General features: G+C 49.9%; 2 protein-coding genes across 11 annotated transcripts in view; one reads left to right on the top strand and one right to left on the bottom strand.

Annotated features, from left to right (window-relative positions):
• LOC139361583 (disco-interacting protein 2 homolog C-like) overlaps positions 1-8,461 on the top strand; it is a 247,759-nt gene extending 239,298 nt beyond the window's left edge. Inside the window, exon 8 of one of the 3 annotated variants that reach the window (XM_071090173.1) lies at positions 7,262-8,461. The gene's annotated coding sequence lies outside the window, so the exon portion shown is untranslated. Of the gene's footprint in view, positions 1-644; positions 1,789-6,552; positions 6,624-7,261 lie in introns of those variants that run through there. The other 2 variants (XM_071090171.1, XM_071090170.1) reach the window with 2 other exon arrangements.
• The window catches only part of LOC139361584 (disco-interacting protein 2 homolog C-like), a 200,868-nt gene that overhangs the window by 76,657 nt on the left and 103,537 nt on the right, over positions 1-20,674 (bottom strand). The gene's annotated exons all lie outside the window — the stretch shown is intronic.

Here is a 20,674-nt window from a genome sequence, read left to right as displayed (position 1 = left end):
AGAAGAAACCATTTTCCAAAATAAGCAGCAGCGTGGCAACAGTTTGTGCTACTGTGAAAACACCTAACATCTCTGCACCTCAGACAGCAGGATTCTCATGCCTGCATCTGCGTTCAGTGGGCTGCAGAGCCATGGCTGAAGTTTATGAAGAAAGTCCGACCCCATACTGATATACAATTAGGAAGCAGTATTTTCATTGTGTTTTCAGATCATTTTAGGTATTCTCTGCTGCCAAATGTAACAAGTGGCACTTCCGTACAGGCTGTCTGCAACACAGAGTCTGTGCTCTGGTCGACGGGCCTTTCTGCCCCAATTCCTTCTAAGTCGACTGGTCCGTCTTGCACTTGAATGGCTTTTACCAGCACACGATTTTGTAATCACACATTGGTTAGAAAATACTGGTTCAGAGTTATGAGCGGCTTCCACATTTCATTATATGTCCAAAAAACAAAACAAAACAAAACAAAACAAAACAAAAAAAACAAAAAAAAAAACCCCACATCAGTATCACCATTGGTCACATGAGAAAGTGGTGGACACAAGATTTTTATGTTTTAATATTCACTGGAAAGCTCAAATGTCTATCATTGGGAAAAATGTAAGGTACTTTCCTTGAGATGAAAGTCATTTTGTTCATTTTTCAGGCCACACCTGCAAATACCTCCATCTGAAGTGGCATCTTTTGTAAGTCATTCTTTATATAAAGGCGGCCGTTAGTGGAAGAAGTGGTTCTGCAGGTTCATAGTTCAGAGGCACCAGTGCTCTCCCAAGAGATAACCATAAAATCCACAGAAGACGCACCTGTGCACACTTCCTGTTTCTCACTCAGAACATTCCAGAAGGAACCCTGAATCCCAATGCCACAGCGGGACTGAAGTTTGCTCTCACCCACACAATAAACCCAGGGAGCTCCCCCAGCCCCCACCCCGAGGCCACAGCCTTGGTCCTCTATCTGGTCTAGGGGGGCTCCTGCAGCTCCAGCCTAACAGGGAACAGAAGGCACCCACATGTCAGAAAGCCCTCCCAAGGCCCAGCGAGCACTTCTGCTTATGTGCCAGCCAAGTGCGTTTGACAATTCTACAGCCAGCTGTACGGCAGGTAGCGAGGTACCCAGCAAATACTCAGGGCTCACGTTACTAAGGAAGGTGCACAGCGAGGTACCCAGCAAGTACTCAAGGCTCACGTTATGGAGGAGGAAACCAGGCAGATAGTGAGGTACCCAGCAGGGTTCACGTTACTCAGGAGGAAAGGAGGATAGAGACAAGGGGGCTGGAACAGTCTGTCATAAGCTTTAGCATTTACAAGGCTCGCTGAAGATTATCTGATTTGATCGTCACAACAGCTCACAAGATAGGCAGAGGCAAGACTATTTTCACTTCATAAAAAGAGATCCCGAGAACTGATGATGACCACGTGCTCTTCCCACAGGCTCCCAGAAATCCTCCTCAAATCATCTCTCAGTTGTATACATGTGATAATATCTCAGTCACGTCCCCTCTCTGCAGGGGGATTTAACTGCCGCCCTGCCGTTCCTTCGCACCCCTGCCCTCTCCTGCATTTCAGCCATGCCCACCATCCATGGGGAGTCTGCACCACCCCACCCCCGCTGCTGCTGATGGCTTGGGTCACGCTTACCTTTCATTTCCACCTACAGGGACCTGTTCTTCCTTCAAATGCAGCTCAAACTCACTCATTGTGTGAAGCCTTTCCAGCCATCTCAACCGTCATGTGTAAAATCAGTGTGTGGAATGCTTCATTTAGGAGGTGCTTATGTTGGCTGTGATCAGGACCAAATTCTGAGCAAACCAGGTGGTCCCCTCTCCCCATCTCTGCTCCAGTGCACTTAAAACAAGGATTCCTGGAAGCATCTTTTTAGTCCAATTCATGCATGATTCTGCCCCACACACTGCAGAAAAGCCCTGGTGGTCGGTGGTCAGGGCTCAGGGCCCCCCAGGTAGGTAAGGAGAGCTTAGTGCCCTCTCTGGAGTTGTCGCTCAGAGACCCACGGCTGGAAGGGAAGAAAGTTGCATCCTGTGAAACATCTAGGCCCCGAGACCCACTCAGGAGTGGAAAACGGGGAAGGAGCCTTGAACAGACCCTCGGGAGGGCAGACAGTGGGAGCCACGGAGGCCACCAGGAAGGAGGGAGGCAGGCAGTGAGGCCACAGGTGATGTGGCCGGGAGGGAGGTGTTGTGACCAGAGGTGAGGTGGTGGGCGGATGACACGGCGTGGTTTGGGGAGGAGATGTGGCCAGGGGCAATGTGGCCAGGGAAGAAGACACAGCTGGAAGGAAGTGACAAGAGGGGTCTCCAGGTCCCAGACTGTGCCTGATTTATAGATGACATTTTACTTAAGATGTTATATCTAACTTTAAAGAAAAGTAGCAATTTCGACCATTGTGTACATTTAAAGCACGGTACAAATTGAGCACATTTCCCAAACCAAAGAACCGGGCATTGAAGAAAAAATTCATTTAAGATCAGAAATAAAGAGATCCTACAGCTCTTCCAGTCCAATCCCCACCCTAACGTGAATGGGGGGAAAAGGAAGTAGATTCTAGTCAGTCAGCATTAAAGGCAAAACCGATCCACTTTACTTTCTAGACAGAAAACAAGAAGCTCATCAAGGAATCCCTACAAACAGTAGCTTTAGTAGTTCCCGAAATGCAAAATTCACCTACAAAGTCAATCATCTGCTAAGTGTGTATAGAGTAATTTTTTTCATTATTGCCTTCCTCATCTGCAGGGGCTTTTTTAGACCTTGTTTCCCCTTAATTGCCTCCAACACCCAGGAAATTTAAACCCCACAAGTAAACTGTGTCTCGATTCATGCCCAGCGTCCTTTGGAGCAGACAGTCCGTTGCTCTAAGACGTTCTTGTCACCTAAGCACCGAGTACAGCCTGAGAACGCACAACACGCACTCACACAAACTCAGACAGTCAACAGGTGAGATACGGCACGTGAGGAGGAAGACAAGATAAATGAGCTTCACCGTCACCCCAGATCCGACAAGAAATGACACACGCAGCCTGCTCTGGTGCAGGTGACTCCTGGAAAACAGCCAAGGACAGCATTTGGAGAAGCAGCACCGCAGGCCAGGAGGGTCTGGGGGCTTAAGAAGGGAGGGGCGCCCCGACCAGGTACTGGGGGATTCAGAAGGGAGGGGCTCCCCGACCAGGTGGCTGGGGGATTCAGAAGGGAGGGGTGCCCCGACCAGGTGCTGGGGCTTCAGAGGGGATTGGTGCCCCGATCACTTCCTGGGGGCTTGAGGCAAGGGGTACCCTGACCACGTGCTGGGACTTCAGACGAGAAGGCACCCCGACCGGGTCCTGGGGGCAGCAGGACAAGCCCAGGGTTCCGTCGTCACTTTTCACTCCCTACTCCCGAATCTCGCCCTGAAGTTGCAGCCAGTCCAGGTATTTATTTACCCATAAAATTAAGTATCTGTGAGTAACACAAGTCACTAATCCACACAGATCTGAGTCTACAGATACCTCCCAGAGACGCCACCATCCCTTCTGGTAGAAGAACAGCCCAGGGGCCCACGCTGCTAGGAAGGGAGACTGTCTCCAGCCTGACGCTGCAGAGTCCTCAACACAAAGTCTACCTTCTGGAACCATGCCGTCTCCTACAGAGGCAACTAGGGGCATGTAGGGTTTTTTAAAATCTTTTTTTTTTCTTAAGACAGAGTCTCCCTCTGTCACCCAGGCTGGAGTGCAGTGGCTCGATCTCGGCTTGCTGCAACCTCTGCCTCTCGAGTTCAAGTGATTCTTCTGCCTCGGCCTCCCGAGTAGCTGGAATTACAGGTGCCTATCACCGCGCCTGACTATTTTATTTATATTTTTAAGTACAGATGGGATTTCACCTTGTTGGCCAGGCTGGTCTTGAACACCTGACCTCACATGATCCACCCGCCTCGACCTCCCAAACTGCTGGGAATACACGCATGAGCCACGGTGCCCGGGCCATATAGCTATTTAAATTTGACTAAAATTAAATAAAATTAGAAGTTCTCATTTACACTTCAAGCATTCAGTTACCCCCAGGCGGCCACTGACCAGAGGCTGGTAGAGATGTCACACTCCACACTGCAGAAGGATCTAGGGACGAAATGGCTCTAAGATCATCTCAGAATCTTTATGTTGAAGCTACTGAAGTTTTACTCTGATTATTATAGACATCAGCATTCTCCCACTTAAAAATGTCAGTGCTATTGCAATGATCAGATCTGTGACTTCCCATCAGCTCTTCTCTTCCTGGACAGAGAACTGTAGAGCATCTGCACTCTGCCTCCACACTAAGGGGTAGTAGAAGGCTCCGTGTAAAATCAGGGGGAGAAAAAAAAAATGAATCCCTAGTCCGCCTCTCCCCCTATGATTTTGTGAAACTCCTCTTAATATGCAGAATAACTGCCAGAGTTGCAATAAAGAAGCCGAGACGGGCGGATCATGAGGTCAGGAGATCGAGACCATCCTGGCTAACACGGTGAAACCCTGTCTCTACTAAAAAATACAAAAAAAAAACTAGCCGGGCGAAGTGGCGGGTGCCTGTAGTCCCAGCTACTTGGGAGGCTGAGGCAGGAGAATGGCGTGTACCCGGGAGGCGGAGCTTGCAGTGAGCTGAGATCCGGCCACTGCACTCCAGCCTGGGCGACAGAGCATGACTCCGTCTCAAAAAAAAAAAAAAAACAAAAAAAAAAAACAAAAAAAAAAAAACAAAAAAAAAAAAAAAAAGAAGCATCCGTTGACCAGGAAGCAGCAGGGAAGCAAGAGAAGGGAGATGCAAAGACCCTCCGTTCCCTCTGGGACCCCAGACCCAGCCAGGACTGAGAAGGGCCGCACAGCCCAGCAGACCTGCACACCTGATGCGAACCATACACACGGCTTCCCTGGGCCTCGGTCCCCTGCTCTGCCCTCACTGGCCACTGTGGCTCTGGGTAGAGGCAGCTCCCTGAGCCCCAACACCCACAGCCAGTCCCCTCCTTGCAGGTCTCAGCTGTGCTCTCACTGCCTCCCTGACGCTTCTCATCATCCGCGTACCGTGTCCACTCTACCCCACAGCCCTTGCTACCGCCCACCCCACCACGGAGCCTAGCACACAGCAGGTGCCCAAGACGCCCCAGTGGGCGGGCATGCCAGGGTAGGGCTTGGAGTTCCAAGGGCCTCGTCCTGCATAACACCACAAACGCCACGGAGGCTGTGGAAGGGGTCCAGGTTTCAGGCCTGTACTCAGCTTCTCCTGGCCCCCGAGGCCAAGAACCTAGCAAGGGAGCGCAGCCGGAAGCAGGGTCCCAAACCCCCTTCATGCTCCTCAAGAGGAAGGGGGCTTCGGGGCACAACCCCACGAGCGTCTTCCTCCTGCCAGGCTGCCTGTCACAGCCCCGACACCTTCACAGCAGGGAAACCCACTCCTGTGAGGAGAAAACCACCAAGTACAACAGGAGCCACGTCCCCCGCAGCGTCTGCTGAGCCCAATAGCGACAGCAGCAGCCGGGCCCCCACTCAGCACACACCGACTCCGAACCCGCCACGCACACCACAAGGCCGACCATCTTGAAGCTCAGCTTCCGCTCGTCAGGGCCCTCTTCCAGGAGAGCTCGGCATGTCTATCTTCCCTGGGCTCACAGAAAGGAGTGGGACCCAACCCCGAGTGTGCACAAAGTTAAGCTCCCACTAGCTGTGCAGACAACCTCCCTAGCCCTGGACTGAGAAGGGGCCAAGCGCAAACGGCCATATTTTGCCCGCACAGGTACGGAATTCAGTCAGCTCTCTCAATGAAGTCGTGACAGGTCAACTCCAGGCTCCTCAGTGCTCTGGGGTTCACCTCGGGCCACTGCACCTTTGAAACGTGGCTGTGGACTCCTCTAGGGTGCTCACTTTCACGGCCCATTTCATTCAGACACTGCAGGCCCCTACCGTGGTGTCACTACCCAGGACACCCCTGCTGGCATCCTCTGAGATGCTGCTGCAGCTGCTGTGATCTGAGAACAGCCATGCACAGGCATCAAAGGGAGGAATTCTCAAGTCTCCTCCAGGGGCAGTGACTACAGCTTTGAAAGACGTTGCACTGAATCCTGGGTGAGCCTGGCTTGGTCCGCAATCTAATCCGGGTTGCTGGGGAGACACACTCTGTTGTAATTGACAGAGGCTGTGGGTTGCAGCTCTACCAAGACTGATAATTGCAACTAGTCTGAGATTTACTATCCATACTTTCTATTTGATGTTTCAAAGGAAAGCATCGTGAAGTTCCAGTAGCAAGGAATTTTCTACAATCTATCACATTAAGATACAGCAGAAATGTAGCTAAAATGTTCATAGGGTCTATGCAGAGGAAGAGATGGGTCTATTTCAGGAAAAGTGCTTGCTGGCTTTTTAGAAACATAGTGAAATCCCTGACAAGTAAAAGGTTGTTTATACTTTTTCTTTGGAACAGAGGGAAAGTTCTTTCTTATTATTTGAATACATTAACTATATTTAAGTGTTCTGGTAGACTGAGTATTAAATATTCAAAAGGAAGTAATTCTGTTCGGTCTATTTCATTCTTTAAATGTAGCTTTCAAAAACTGACAAATACCTGGCCGGGTGCAGTGGCTCACGCCTGTAATCCCAGCACTTTGGGAGGCCGAGACTGGTGGATCACGAGGTCAGGAGATTGAGACCATCCTGGCTAACACGGTGAAGCCCTGACTCTACTAAAAACGCAAAAAATTAGCCTGGTGTGTTGGCGGACACCTGTGGCCCCAGCTACTCGAGAGACTGAGGCAGGAGAATGGCGTGAACCTGGGAGGTGGAGCTTGCACTGAGCCGAGATCACACCACTGCACTCCAGCCTGGGCGACAGAGCAAGACTCCATCTCAAAAAAGAAAAAATAAATAAAAAGTGGAAAACACCCCATATCTGCCCTGGCTCCGGCCATCTCCATGGAGTGGACAGAGCTTGAGAAAAGCTCACTGTGGAGGCGTAGAAGGCCAGGCCGGGCCGGGCCGGGCCGGGCCTTTGCTCAGCAGATGAGCAAGAGGGTCAGCCACCCTAGTGAAGAAGCCCATGTTTGCTATGTTACTGATGATACCCACATAAATTTCTATTTGCCTCCCACACAGACCTGGGATCTATGTTTGAGCAAGCGACTCATACCAACAGTCCCTCCATGCCATCATTTCCCTGACCTCCCCCAGAAAAGCCAGGCCAGGCAGCGTCCCCACACGGGCACTGGGGCCCAGGAAGATCCTGGTCCTGCCCCTCTTCTCTCTCGTCCCTGCAGCACCCTGGCTTGCTGTGGAAGCCCAGCAGTGCTGGCTGAACCCACGTTCACCTGGGGCATTCAGAAGAAGCCTCTGTGCAGAAATCAACTGGGAAGGAGGGCTGTGTGTGCTGGTGCTGGCAGGTCACTCCAATGGATTTGCAGAACTCAGTTTTCAACACAGGTGCGCCACCAAGTCCCTCAAGCCCTTTGTGAGCCTAGAGCCACAGAGCCATTTGCGGCATTCTCACAATCTCTAACAACCCTGCACAGAGGCCCTGTTTTTCCAAAGGACCATAAAATTTTCCGTGTAGACAAAGTTTGACATAATGAAATAAAGTGAAGTCACCACTTCTATTTTCTATTAATCCATTCATTCAAACAAGTATCTCTTGAGTATGTGCATCGAATACTGTGGAATTAGGATTTAGTCCATGCCTTCAAGAAATATACATCACAGAAGAAAAGGTATAGCTTGTAACTAACAGTGCTGAACAGGCAAGAAATAAACATCATAGAAGGAAAGGTAGAGCTTGTAAGTAACGTCATAGAAGGAAAGGTGTAGCTTATAACTAACAGTGGTGAACAGGACAGAATTTCACAGGCTCATCAGGAGCCACCGAGGAGGAAGCCATGATTCACATCCACCTGCAGTAGATAAATGTTTCCCGGATAAAGTAACTTTTCTACAGTGATATCTGCTCCTTATTGTTTAATCCTGCTCGATAGGGTATTAAATTACCACTTTATGTGCTGCTTATATAAAATACATCATTGTCAGGGGAGGTTATAAAATAATACTTCACACAAGCTTGGGCTGTGAATGGTGTGAGGCAATGGGACGATGTGTTCCCGTGTTCTCGAGACGCAGAAGGGTCAAGACCCTGCTTCCCTTCTCCTCCCCACCGCCCTGTTCCCAGGTGAGGGGTGGAGGCAATGCCGCCGGGCAGTCCTAGAGCTGGCTCCAGGGCCAGGACAGCACGCCCAGACTCTCTGTGCCCCATGTGACAAATACAGACTGTGGGGCAATCACCAATTTACCTGGCAGTGGGGAGAGTCCTTCGTCAAAAGCCTGTGCTTCCAGGAGCCAGGACAAAGCAGGAGCCCCTAGGAAAACAGTTCCGGGTGCTCCTGAAACCTGGGCAGAGTCACAGTCTGGCAGGAAGCACCAGTGATGCAGGTGTGCCCAAGACTGGGAGGATGGCCAGATGCCTGGAGACCAGACCGGCCTGTAGGAGATGACCACCTCTCTCTGGCTCATTAGAAACAGACAGTCTGGGCTTCACTTTTGTATGTGGAGTCTCACAGTACAGAAATATCACAAAGGGATTAGACTTCGTATACCCCAATTTTTTAAATTAAAAAAACACAATTATTTCAACTAATTCTAAATCCAACAAAGAAAAATAAATAAGTATATAAACGCATACATCCAAAATGTAAACCACAATCTCTTTACCCATAGGAGACCCAAAATTTAGTTTACCTTTTCTTCAGTATTATCACTTTTTTTTTTAAGCCATTACTGAGGTGTCTCCTCACCGCCCCATGAGGAGGTTCATGGGCTCTTCAGGGCTGTTTGCTGTTTCATCGTTTTTTAGATTTAAGGGCAGGATCATTTTCCCACACTTGCTTGCTTCCCTGATCACCAATTTTTCACAAGGACATCATTGTGCCTCAGAAAACCTAGTAACTGAACTTCATTAAAAGTGAAAACAATAAGGACATGTTGGCTGCTATGACAGCATCCTCAGTCACCGAATCTCCCTGGGGGACCCGACACACCCCCAATCTCCTTGGAACTCCAGCATGCAGGTATCGCTGTGGCGGACAGGACTGACCTACCCTGGGGGGGCATGAAAGCAAAGAGAAGAGAAAGCAGGTGACTCATTTAGGAAACTTCGGTGATTCTCTCGAGTCACGTTTCTCAAGGTGTCAGGGGAGAGCCACATGCAGGGAACCTCCTTGGCCTGGCAGGTGGCAGACTCCTGGGACCCTCCTCAGACACGTTAATCAGAGAATCTAAAGGCGGGTAGACTCTGAAAAGTATCTGTAAAGGAAGGACTTAGCTCTGCTGTGACCCCACTACACATGGGGTCACGCAGGATGCTGCTTCCGGCGTCCAGTCTCCATTTCACTCTCCTGGGAGGAACACCCGTCAAGTCACAGAGCACGGTCTTCAGCGAACACCTTCCTGCGCGACCTCCACTGTCTCCCAGCCCTGCAGGAGTAGCCGCCGAGTAGGGGAAACAAGTCTTTGCTCCTGACCCGGCCACCTTGACGCTGGGCATAAGACCAGCACTGCTACGTCTCTGGGGAAAGGAGCGGCCCTGGGCAGGAATGCACTTGGCAGCCCCGGGGAGTGGCCAGGTGTGGACGACCAGGCCTCTGCCCGCAGACACGTCAGCACGGCATCCTGGAGCAGAACTTCCAGCCCAGCTGAGCCTACAGATGGCTGCAGCCCTGGACAGCATCTTCACAGTGACCCGGGGGACTGGGCCAGAGCCGCTCAGCAGGGCTGCCCTGAATTTCCAACCTGAAAAAGCTGTACAGTCGTACGTGTATGTTGCCTTAAGCCCCTAGGTTTTGGGGTCACTTGTCACACAGCGACAGACAGTGGATGTGCACGGACTCCCAAGGCCACGATGGCCTCTGCCGGCCTCACCCGGGCTGTCTCATCTGTTCCCGTGACATCACGTTTCTCAGAGCCAAAGGCTGCCAGGGCCCCCTCTTTTCTTCACGACGTCGTTACAAGCTCACGATACAAACTGAAAATACCCAATATGTAAAATACAACGTATGACGCAATACAGGGTGAACGCGCAGGCACATACACAGGCGAAACAGGCGCATGCGCGAAACAGGTGTATGAACACAGGAACAGGTGTACATGCATGAAAGAGGTGAACGTGTGAAGGTGTACACGCGTCAAACACGTGTGCATATACACATGAAAGCACCAGACATGAAGGGCTGTCTTTGGGAGCCTGGTTTTTAGACATCTCCCTCACCCTTTTACATCTGCACGATCACAAACACAGCACACCACACTACTGAGGGGAAGCCCCAGCTTCTCATGGGGGCACATGAGGCTTTTTATTTATGCCACAGGTTGCATCACTACATCCTAGAACTGCAAGGCCCCCCACTGCCAGGACTGAGTCAGGTACACCCTGTGTTCCAAGGACCAGGCCGCCTGCCAGCCCATACGGACCTGCCCCTCAGATGGTGCAGCTGCTTCTAAAACAGAGGCTCAGCCCCACCCAGAGACCTGCAGTACCTGTTATTAAATCAAGACTTGGCTGTGGGTAAACGTGAAGATTTTTATTAAACATGACTCTGGAACATTCAAAGGACCATAACTGAATGCTCCTTTCACAGCCACGGCTTGTCCAGACGCTCATGGAGAAGGCCAGGGCGTGGGAACCCATGGAGCCCCGACAAAGCAGACTCGGAGCTGAGTGGTGCAGTTAGCACCGATTTTGTTTGACACTTGCCTTTTATATTCAGATTAAAATAAAAAACAAGACGCAAAAGTAGCTCACATTCTATTTCAATTCTCTATTTTTGTAGTAACTGGGCCCCTTTCCCTCTGCTTTCCCAGCCAAGCGATAAATAGGCCCAGCTGGGATTTGTCAAAGTCTGGACCTCTGTTGTAGAGTAAGTGAGGAGGGTAGGGAGGGGAGCAGGAGTGGTGAGGAGGATTGGGGGATAGGGAGGGACAGAGGGAAGGAGAGAGAGAGAGAAACCCCCGAGGACTGGAGGCAGGAGGGATGCTCCCTGGCAGCCTCAGGTTCCCCATTCCAAGGTAACTGAGCTGGCATCACGCACGCGGTACCGTCATATGACTTGGCTGACACACGCCAGAATGACAACAAAATGCTTGAGGAGAAGACTAAGCACCAGCATCTTCAGATTAAGGTAGTGTCCCCGTTTCACGCTTGCCTTGTATGACATTGTATAAATTGTAAAGATAACACATTTTCTTACCAGCCACGCTGTTCCCCAAATACTAACTATAACAAAGATCAGACAGTATCTGAGTACTGAGCATGTGTTAAGCCCGGTGAGGAAGGCATCATTTACTTTGCTAGAGAAAGAAACAGGCTCTGAGAGAAACTTCCTGAGGCCAGGCAGCTGTCTCCAAACCCACCTCGTGCCTCCTGACCCTGAAGGTGGAGGACCCAAGTCATTCACGTCAATAATTTACCTACATGCATGTCCGATTGAGATTCAGCCCCCAGATCTAATCATCTCTATGCAGGAATGTGTCAGGAAGGTATACAATTCTATGAGTTCGACCTGGGGGAACAAAGGCAGGCACCCTCGACACAGATGTAGGGCGGAGGTGGGCGCCCAGCGCAGGAGCATGTCCAGCCCTGCCCAGTCACACAGCCACCCTGCCATGCCAGTGCAGGAGCCGCCACCGCGTCTCGGGGAAAAGCAGCTTCTCCTGCACAGGAATCTACCCCTGAAAGTGTGTTCCTGAGAAGGTGTGGACCAACATCTCAGAAATTAGACACCGTGTAACACGCTTATCTATACAGGCTGCCTATGTCAGGGAATCACCAATAATTCCCATCTCGCCATCAATTATTTCTGGTAAATACTGGTTATTCTAAGTTAACTGAGGCAACACAAGAACAACACAATGGAAATGTCAGAGTCAATCAGCTCCACCTGCTGAAGAGCTGGGACTAATGATGAAACCTAAGGAATCCTGGAGAACGCAGCAGGATCCCAGACCCCGCGGACCACCCCAGCCTCCTTCCACAGGAGAGTTAGTCGTGGGGCCAAGGAACGGCTTTCCAAGGAATCTCAGAGGATCTCAAGGTCTTGAAAGTTTAATGGGAATTGAATATTTGCATCTGAGTCACACGAGCACATTAAAAGTAAAATTTCCTCTTTCCACTAGAATTATGAGCTTGCGGCGGCGACACTGGCTGTATCTCATGCTCGTGAGATGTTTGGGCACAGCCGTGCATCTCTGGTGAATCATTTATAATAATAGGAAAGAAGTGCTTGGGCCCTCGATCCAGGACCACAGACCCCACCAACGAGGGTCTAAACAGGACAAGCCTCGGCCTGGAGAGGCTGGTGTCCGTGGGGGCTGGGAGGAGCACCAAGGAAACTCAGGGGCAAGCCCCACCCAAGCTCGGCATGTCCTACCCCACGCAGTCGACATCAGCCACAGGGATCTTTTGTTGTTTTTTGTTCAGGAAGGAACATATTAAAAAGCCCGGGGCCCAGGGCCTGGACTCCTCAAAGCTCTCCACAGAGCCGGGTTAATTGGCACCTTCCGTCATGTTAAAATCAACTATATATGGCTGCTGAGGGCATCTCAGAGCAGGTGCAACGCTGAGCTTTCTTGCTGTCTGGGGAAAGCAGGAATTCCAGGCCTCTGCCTTCCTACCTCCCCAGAGGCTCTAGCCCAGATGAGCTCAACTTCTCCCAGGTGAGGAGCACAGAAAAGCTTCCCACATGCCCCTCAGGTCACACACGAGCGGTGCAGACCCTTGCACCTTGGCACGAGCCCTCCCAGAGGCAGAAGCCCAGCCCTGTGGCCCCGGCCTGGCAGGAGGCAGCTGCTGGGGCCCCTGCTCAGGGTTCAGCACAGCGAGGTCCAGCCACAGCAGGTGAGACATCCACCATCCGGCCATTCATCTTTAACCTAAAACAGACACAGGAATTTGGCAAGGGGTTCCTTCCCCTGACAAACCCATCCTTCCTGTTCTCATCTCTCCCTCCTGCCCCAGTACTGCGCCCAAGGCCTGACTCCCAGTTTCACAGGGAATCCAAGACAATTAAGATTTTGAGAAACTGGGAGCTACACAGAAAATGAGTCGGTAAAGCCAGTGTCCACTGATCCTCCCCTCCCCACAGCGGAGAACAGTCCTCGGGATAAAACCCACGGGGCAGGGAAGACGCGATCAAGGTGGGCAGGACAGAGGAGCCACAAAGCAGGTGGTTCGGAGAACAAGGCCACGTGAACACAAAGCTAAAGTGCTCAGCGGCTGGAAGACAAAACACAGGAGACAGAAACACTGACCATTTAAAAAGAAAAGAAAAAAAAAGCCTCACTCTTAAGAGTCCATCAAGATTTAAGTTCTCAAGTCACAGTGTATCAGCACAGACTTCTCATAATGTCTGAAACTTGGCACAGTAAACACGTGAATCAGTTCTCCCAAGTCCATCGTTTTCTTTGATGAGCCTCTTGAGTCTCAGGCTGGTTTCAAAGTAAGCCCTTCTCTGTTTGTTGATGATTTAATAATTAACATACTTGAAAACACATTGACTTCCAAATTAATCTGCTAATAAAATATTAATTACTACACTGGCTGTCATCCACAGAAAAAAACACAATCACTTTCTGGTTTTAAAAACATTAGAATTCGAAGCCCCTTTGCCCATCTGAACAGCCCCTGCTTTTGACAAGGGCATTCCAAAGCTAATCTGAAAAACTAGTCCAGGCCATGATCGCTGGGGGGTCGGACTTGCCTCATCACCCTACCTCCCTTCTGGAATTAGACAGAACTTAGACGCTTAGTCTGATGGGAAACATTTACAATCTATTCTCTCCAAAGCTACCTGGAGGATTTCCTCCACATGACAAAGCCTTGGTCTCCACATCCCCTTATCTGACAACTCTCTTAACCAACTGTCAATCAGGAAATTTTCGAATCTACCTATGACCTGGACACCCCTGCTTCCAGTTGTCCCACCTTTCCAGACCAAACCCATGTACATCTTACATTTATTTGATTGATTGTCTTATGCCTCCCTAAAAGCTATAAAACCAGGCTGGGCTCTGACCACCTTGGGAATACGTTCTTAGGATCTCCTGAGGGCAGTATCAAGGGCCATGGTAACTCATTTGGCTCAGAATAAATCTCCGAATGCTTCACAGAGTTTGACTCTTTGCTGACATGGTACCTTTCATGGGTATTCATCTGGGGGACTCACAATCAACCGGAGGCATCAGTTGCCCACTGTGCAGAAGTCTCTGCAGGACTGAGCCTCTGGCACGGGGACTCCAACCCCTGAAGCAGCAGCTCTCCCACGTCCCACGGCCTGATAGACCTGCACCTCCAGGGCTTCTCATTTCAGAGTCTCAGCAACAAATCTACCAAATGTCATCAACATCACAGAATATTCCTCGAGGCTTTTGGCTGTTGTTTCTCCCCAAGTTTACTCTAGAATCAGAATGGCAACACTCGGAACAGGATGGTTCTCAGTCACCAACCCTCCTGGTAAATACACTGTCTCCAAGGCCCTTTCCCGCCAGTCACAGCTTCCTTCATGTCAGGCTCGAAGACCACCTCCCCAAGAAGGAAACCTCTTCAATCCAGCAACCACAGCTCCTGTTCCCATCTAGAGCTTGTCTGCCAGGAAGGGAAGACTCCTCATTCCAGAGACAGCAGGTGCCACAAACTCAGGGTATTAGCCATTGCGAAGGCAAACACTCATGAAATTAATAGACTTTTTCCTCCTTGGATACTGACGTTTTCTCTTCTGGAGGTCAGCCAAGGCCATCTGCACGTGTCACGAGCGTGATGGCTCCAGCCCCTCCTTCAGTGTCAGGAGTGTGGCTCCACTCTGAGACCCTCCTGCATCAGCCAGGCCATGCACCTGTTCCCACGACTGCTGTCAGCGGACTACAGCGATTCTAAGATAGTCAGCAAGCTGACGTTCCGAAGGAAGCATTTTAAAGAAAAATGTGTAAGTTTTATTGCATGAAATCAGCTACATCTTTTGCTACTCCAGAGGCTTGTTTTGCTTTCCTCAAGGTTCTCTACAATGATCCTGACAGTCAAGGTTCCCAGTTACAGGCAGAGGGTTGGGCAGGCCGCGTCTGATGTGTAACACACACAGAGGATCCACGTCAAAGGATTTTCCCTGTTCACCAACATCATCAGGACAAACTTTAAACAGTAATAATCTGTCTGTCTGGAAAACTGAGCTCACTTGAGGACTAATGCAACAAATGTATTTGACAAAGTTGCAGGTGGACGTTTTAGTGAATGAATCACTATTTCAAGGAGGATAAAGGCTCACTATTCAAAGGCATGTTTTTGTCAAGTTTTCTAATTTCAGCTTCATGCATTTAAATCATGAAGTGAGACTTGTACCTGATACATTACAGAATCTCTACAAAATAGACAAAATTCCAATTCTGTACCTTCACTCTCATTCTTTTCCATATGTGTACAGATGGTCGTAATTTAAGTTGGCATTGCAACAGGATTTCTAAATTAAACTGTCTTCTACTTTAAACACTACGTGTTAAACATTACACGTGCCATTGTTCAACATTTATAGCAGGGTCTGTATGGCCCATTTTAAAGATTTCTTCCTCACTAAAAACAAGCGTTTAAACAATAAATGGTCTACTCTAAAATATTCTAGAGACAGAGATACATTTGGAGAGTGGACACACTTAACACAGAAGTCCGCAACATCAAACAGGCACAACCGGCAGTGAGGGTGGAAAGGGCGCCATGTGAGTGCCCCTAAAAACACACACAAGCCTGGCTGCTTAAAAGGAATGAATATAGCTCAACACTCCTATGTGAACATTGATGTGTCTACTGCCTTACAGAATCCTCCTAGCTGAGCTGCAGGAATCTTCTTTGGAACCTTTTCTCACCTACACTGCCTACAGGTGCCCACTGGGCTCCCTGGGCAGTATCATGTCTTTGTTTAGAATATCACACTATTTGGAGGCCTGTTTAATCCCAAGTCAGAGCCTTATCATAACTCAGACACCATCCCTCAGGGCTTGTGGGCCAACTTCGGCTAATGCAGGCTGCTCCACAGTGCCCTGCAGATGGGCTTGGTGCATCCACACGATTTTAAGATTTGGGGCTGCCGTTTTCTGCAGTCACAGATGCGGACTTACAGATTCATCATGACTGAAGGCAGCACGTATTTTTATGTGCCTTCTGTAATGGTAATAATCATGGCAACATTTCCCCGATCCTTAGAAAAGCCTCCTAACAGCAGTTGCATTCCACCCCCTTCCTTAAAATTAATAGAATTTACCAAACTAGGTGAAATCAGTCTTCATGAGAAAGTGAGAAATCAGTGTTCACACAATGGCATAGTAGCTGGGCATAGAGTGTACGTCAACATCCCAAACTAAGCACCCATCACAGTTATTCCCAACTTGCAGGAAAGCTAGAAAAATTAGAAGGCTTAAAACATAATTATAAATGAAAATAACAAGAAATCAAAGTTTTTGAGGAGCATTTGTTAGCCAAGCAAGGAAAGCCATTAACCAGTGCTGATTACATTGCATTTGATTACAGCAGCCAAAGACGTGTCAAGAGGAAGAGACTTTTAAAGATTAGTCTTTCGGTAAGAATGGTTGCTTAACAAGTTCAGACTACTGGGGTATACCAATTATCAATTAAAAAGCAAGGCAAACTAGTGTGAGTCATTTTCCTTAATGCGTCAAAAATTACCACATTGGCCAAGCTGGTCTCCAACTCCTGACCTCAGGTGATCTGCCCGCCCCGGCCTCCCAAAGTGCTGGGATTACAGGCGTGAGCCACCACGCCTGGCTGAGAACTGTTTGACAGAGGCTGAGGGGAGGCTCCTGTCCCTTCCTGGGACATCCACATCCCACCCAGTTTCCCATATCGACTATGACACTCGAAGCCTCACAGCAAGGGCAGCTGCATCCCCGCAGTTCTCTGCACTCATGCCACAGCTGCGTGAGCAGCCGCAGCCCTGGAGCTGCCACTCAGCCTTATCGTGCTGGCACAAGCATATCAGAAACTACCAAGCCCCCAAGAGGGAGGATTGGGGACCCAGGGGAGTGAACCAGGAGGGAGGAATGTGGCCCAGGAGAGTAGGGAGGCGTGGGGGCCCTGGGGAGTGAACTATGAGGGAGGCGTGGGGGCTCAGGGGAGTGAACCAGGAGGGAGGCGTGGGGGCCCAGGGCAGTGAACCAGGAGGGAGGAGGGTGGAGTTCGGCCCAAGGAGTGAACCAGGAGGGAGAAGTGTGGTCCAGGGGAATGAGTCAGGAGGGAGGAGGGAGGAAAGCGGTCCAGGGAATGAAGCAGAAGGCTCTGGGGGTAGCAAGTTCACACACCACAAATACCTCCCAATCCATCCGCGTGCAGGGAGGGGATGGAAACCACACAGGACCTGCAGCACTTTCTCCTCGCAGATGAGGAGTGAGGATACCGACTCACGCACAATATCAGAGCTAAATTTCTACCACGGTGGGGAGACGCTTCATAGACCCAAATGGGTACAAAAAGAAACCAATCATACAAGATCAGTGGATGGAACGGGATCAGAAATTTAAGCCTGTAACGAGTTTTCAGAAAAAACTTCACTTGATCTGCAAGATGACTGCAGCTCTGCTTGATCATTTCTGCAAATGTCTAACTCGCGATGAGCCATCTCAGAGCCGTTCAAGAGGAGTAACAAAATCAAAACGCCAAGGCATCCTCCGTATTTTAGATAGCCTGCAACAGTATGGAAATGAGCAGCAGTGCCAGAGCTTTCAAGTTTGTTTGAAGTAAATTCCAGCATGAGGGCAGCATCTTCCTGGCTGAAGCAATGAGGTGGGCTCCTGCTCACCGCATGGGAGACCAGCTTTCAGCTAAACTGCTGTTAAGGGTCTGCAAACCATGATCCCCGACCGAGCCTTGGCCAGGGATTTTTACACGTTGAAGTTTTCACAAAAGAAATATATGCAGAGACTTCTGTGGCCCTCAAAGCATCACACGTTGCCTACTCTGCCCTTTACAGGAGCTTCTAGCTTTGCTGTCAGTTACAAAGTGTTTCTATAAAATAATGTCACTGATTCTCAAGCATGCCAGGAAAAGTCACACTTCTCAACAACCCTCAATGGAGATGCACCATCCTGTGTTTCACACAGATTTTAGATTTTTAAAAGCCAAAATAAGGGAGGTAATTCAGCTAAGTATTATAGTAACACAATTTGAGATACTTAATGATGTGTGACAACAGAATACTTGGCATTCCTGTGAGGCAATAAACTAGCTCAAACACAAAATAACAAATCAAAGCATGTTTTGGCCTCTCAAAGTGATCAGTGAAATTGGAAATAACATTCAGTTAAATGACACTTAAAAAAAAAAAAAGCACAAATAAAACAAATACTACTACACCATCACTCCTTAAATTTATTTAACTACTGCTGCCAAATAAAATGGAGAGACTTCTTACTGCAGGGTAATAATCGGCCATTGTCATCATGAAATAGACCGCTGTGCAGGCTCAGGCCCTCCAGCCCACAAAGGCAGGGGGAGGGAGGAGAAACGATGGCCAGAAACAAAGGGACAGGGCAACCATGACCTAGTCAGCAATTGTACCCTCCCACCTTTCTTCTGGACTTACAATTTTGGAGCCATCTGGGTTTACCTTCCTATGTCCATAAGTCAGCCAGTTCTCGAAGCCAGAAATCTACAATGCTTCTGGCAGCCAAGTCCTCTCGGCCTTCCCCCATGTTTTAGGGCCTCATCAGCTCACCCCTGGATAGTATCAATGGCCTCGGAGCTCCAGTCAACCTTGCACTCCACAGACTCAAGTATGCCAAGAGCCACTCCAGGCTGCCACTGCCATGACCAAAGGCTTTCAGAGACAGTTGCCAGCACTGCACAAATCCATGTGGCTTCACCAGGCGCAAAGCGGCTCCAGCATTCCATCCAGTCTGTCGCTGCTACCATAGCTGTGAGTCTAGGATGTGTCAGGAAGGGAAGGAAGACACCATGTACCTCATCTCATTTAAGCTTCAGTGTCACAAGGTGGATTTTGTCATGCCCGTTTTATGGATCAGGAAAGTTTTAAGGAGGGCAAGCACAGGGCCCTGCTGACACAAGAGCAAGACCCGCAGAGGCCTGGGCATGACCCCCGCCCCACGCTCCCTGGGTCCTGATATCCACTCCTCCCCCGTGGGAGCCTGATCCTGGGTCTGCCTGAATTGCTACCATTCCTAAGACACGACTCACGTCTGCCCACCTCCTCCTTTATCTGTTTCCCGCAGCCCAGAGGCGTGTGTGCTCTTCCATCCAGACAGACATCACACTTCAGCACCTGCATCTGACATCACTTCAGCCAAAAGCTTCTCTCAAACCTCCCCACACACCTGCCGGTCACACAGGTCTGCACCCATCACCTTTCTCACACGAATTCTCACATATTCCTGTGTAGCACCATCCAACTGATGATAGTCTGAGAGGAGGAAGCGTTGTAGATAAGTCCACGTTCTACTTTGCTCCCAGCCCTCCGTCTTGCGTCTTGCATGAGGCAACCGATTAACAGCAATTTCATTTCAGCACAACATTTCCATTTGAAGAAACGCAGAGCATAGGGCTCTGGTCATAATTAAAAGCTTGTTTCATTTGTCATTTGAAATTCCATGTACTGCTGCAACAGCAGCACCCCCTCCTCGCCAGGCTCTGCCCTAAGGACATCTTTCTTCCAGCGCTCGATTCCCATCAGAACCCTGGCAGTGAGAGCCCCGCAGGTTTCCCAGCACCTCGGGCTGCGGCTTCCAAGCTGGGCCGGCACTGACAGGACCGGAATGGTGCCCCCAACAACTACAGGATTGGAAGCTGGTCGACTGCTCTGTAGAATGGAGACATGTTAGTAATCCCCGACATTTCCACTGACAGGCTGCTCAGGTAAACTGGGAAAAATCCACAAACTAGAAAGAATCCATGGGGAGGAGCACTTCTGTCTCCAACCTGGCAGCAAACGGTGGCTGTGCAGACGATCTCTTCAGGAAAACTATCGACTGTATCTCAGGTCAACAACAGCCCCGCTGAGGGCCAAAAAATCAGCTCCCCCTGGCCCTCACTTCCTAAGGGTCAGCCCTCCCAGGCCACCTCTCCTGGAAGATCAGCTCTGACGCACCCACGACGGTCAGGAACCGGCTCTGGGACACATTTCCCAGGCTCCTGCCCACCGCCCTCTCTCTTCTTCCTCCTCCATCTCCCTCTTCACTCCCATCCGCCCTCCCCCTTTCGCTTCCCTTCTCTCCTTTCCTCTCCCTCCCTCATTTCCTTTCAGCCCTCACCTTCCTCACTGCACTTCCCTATGCAACTCAGCGGACGCATTCTCAGGTCAGTAGAGTTTTCTTTCACTCTGTTTTTATTGCAATGATCATTCTTAATGAACAGAAACCTGTTTCGGACCATGTGGATGCCACCTCCTGACCAACTGCTGCCCCGCGGCTCCGTGTCCACTCAGTGACCTCACGTCGCAGGTGCCCAGCAGTATGGCTGTGACCAGGGGTAGCAACATGGGACATGAGAGAGGTATCCCAGCCAAGAGGCCCTGCAAAGCCTCCCCAGCAAACCGGAGCAAGGCCCAGGGCGGTAGGGAGAGCGCCGTGCTCACGATGTAGGCAGTTCAGCTTCCGCAAACTGTCCATCGACTGCAACTTACTTTGTT

This window comes from Macaca nemestrina, unplaced genomic scaffold (assembly GCF_043159975.1).
Source record: "Macaca nemestrina isolate mMacNem1 unplaced genomic scaffold, mMacNem.hap1 Scaffold_65, whole genome shotgun sequence".
Classification (NCBI taxonomy): Eukaryota; Metazoa; Chordata; class Mammalia; order Primates; family Cercopithecidae; genus Macaca; species Macaca nemestrina.
This window is presented reverse-complemented; position numbering and strand designations above follow the sequence as displayed.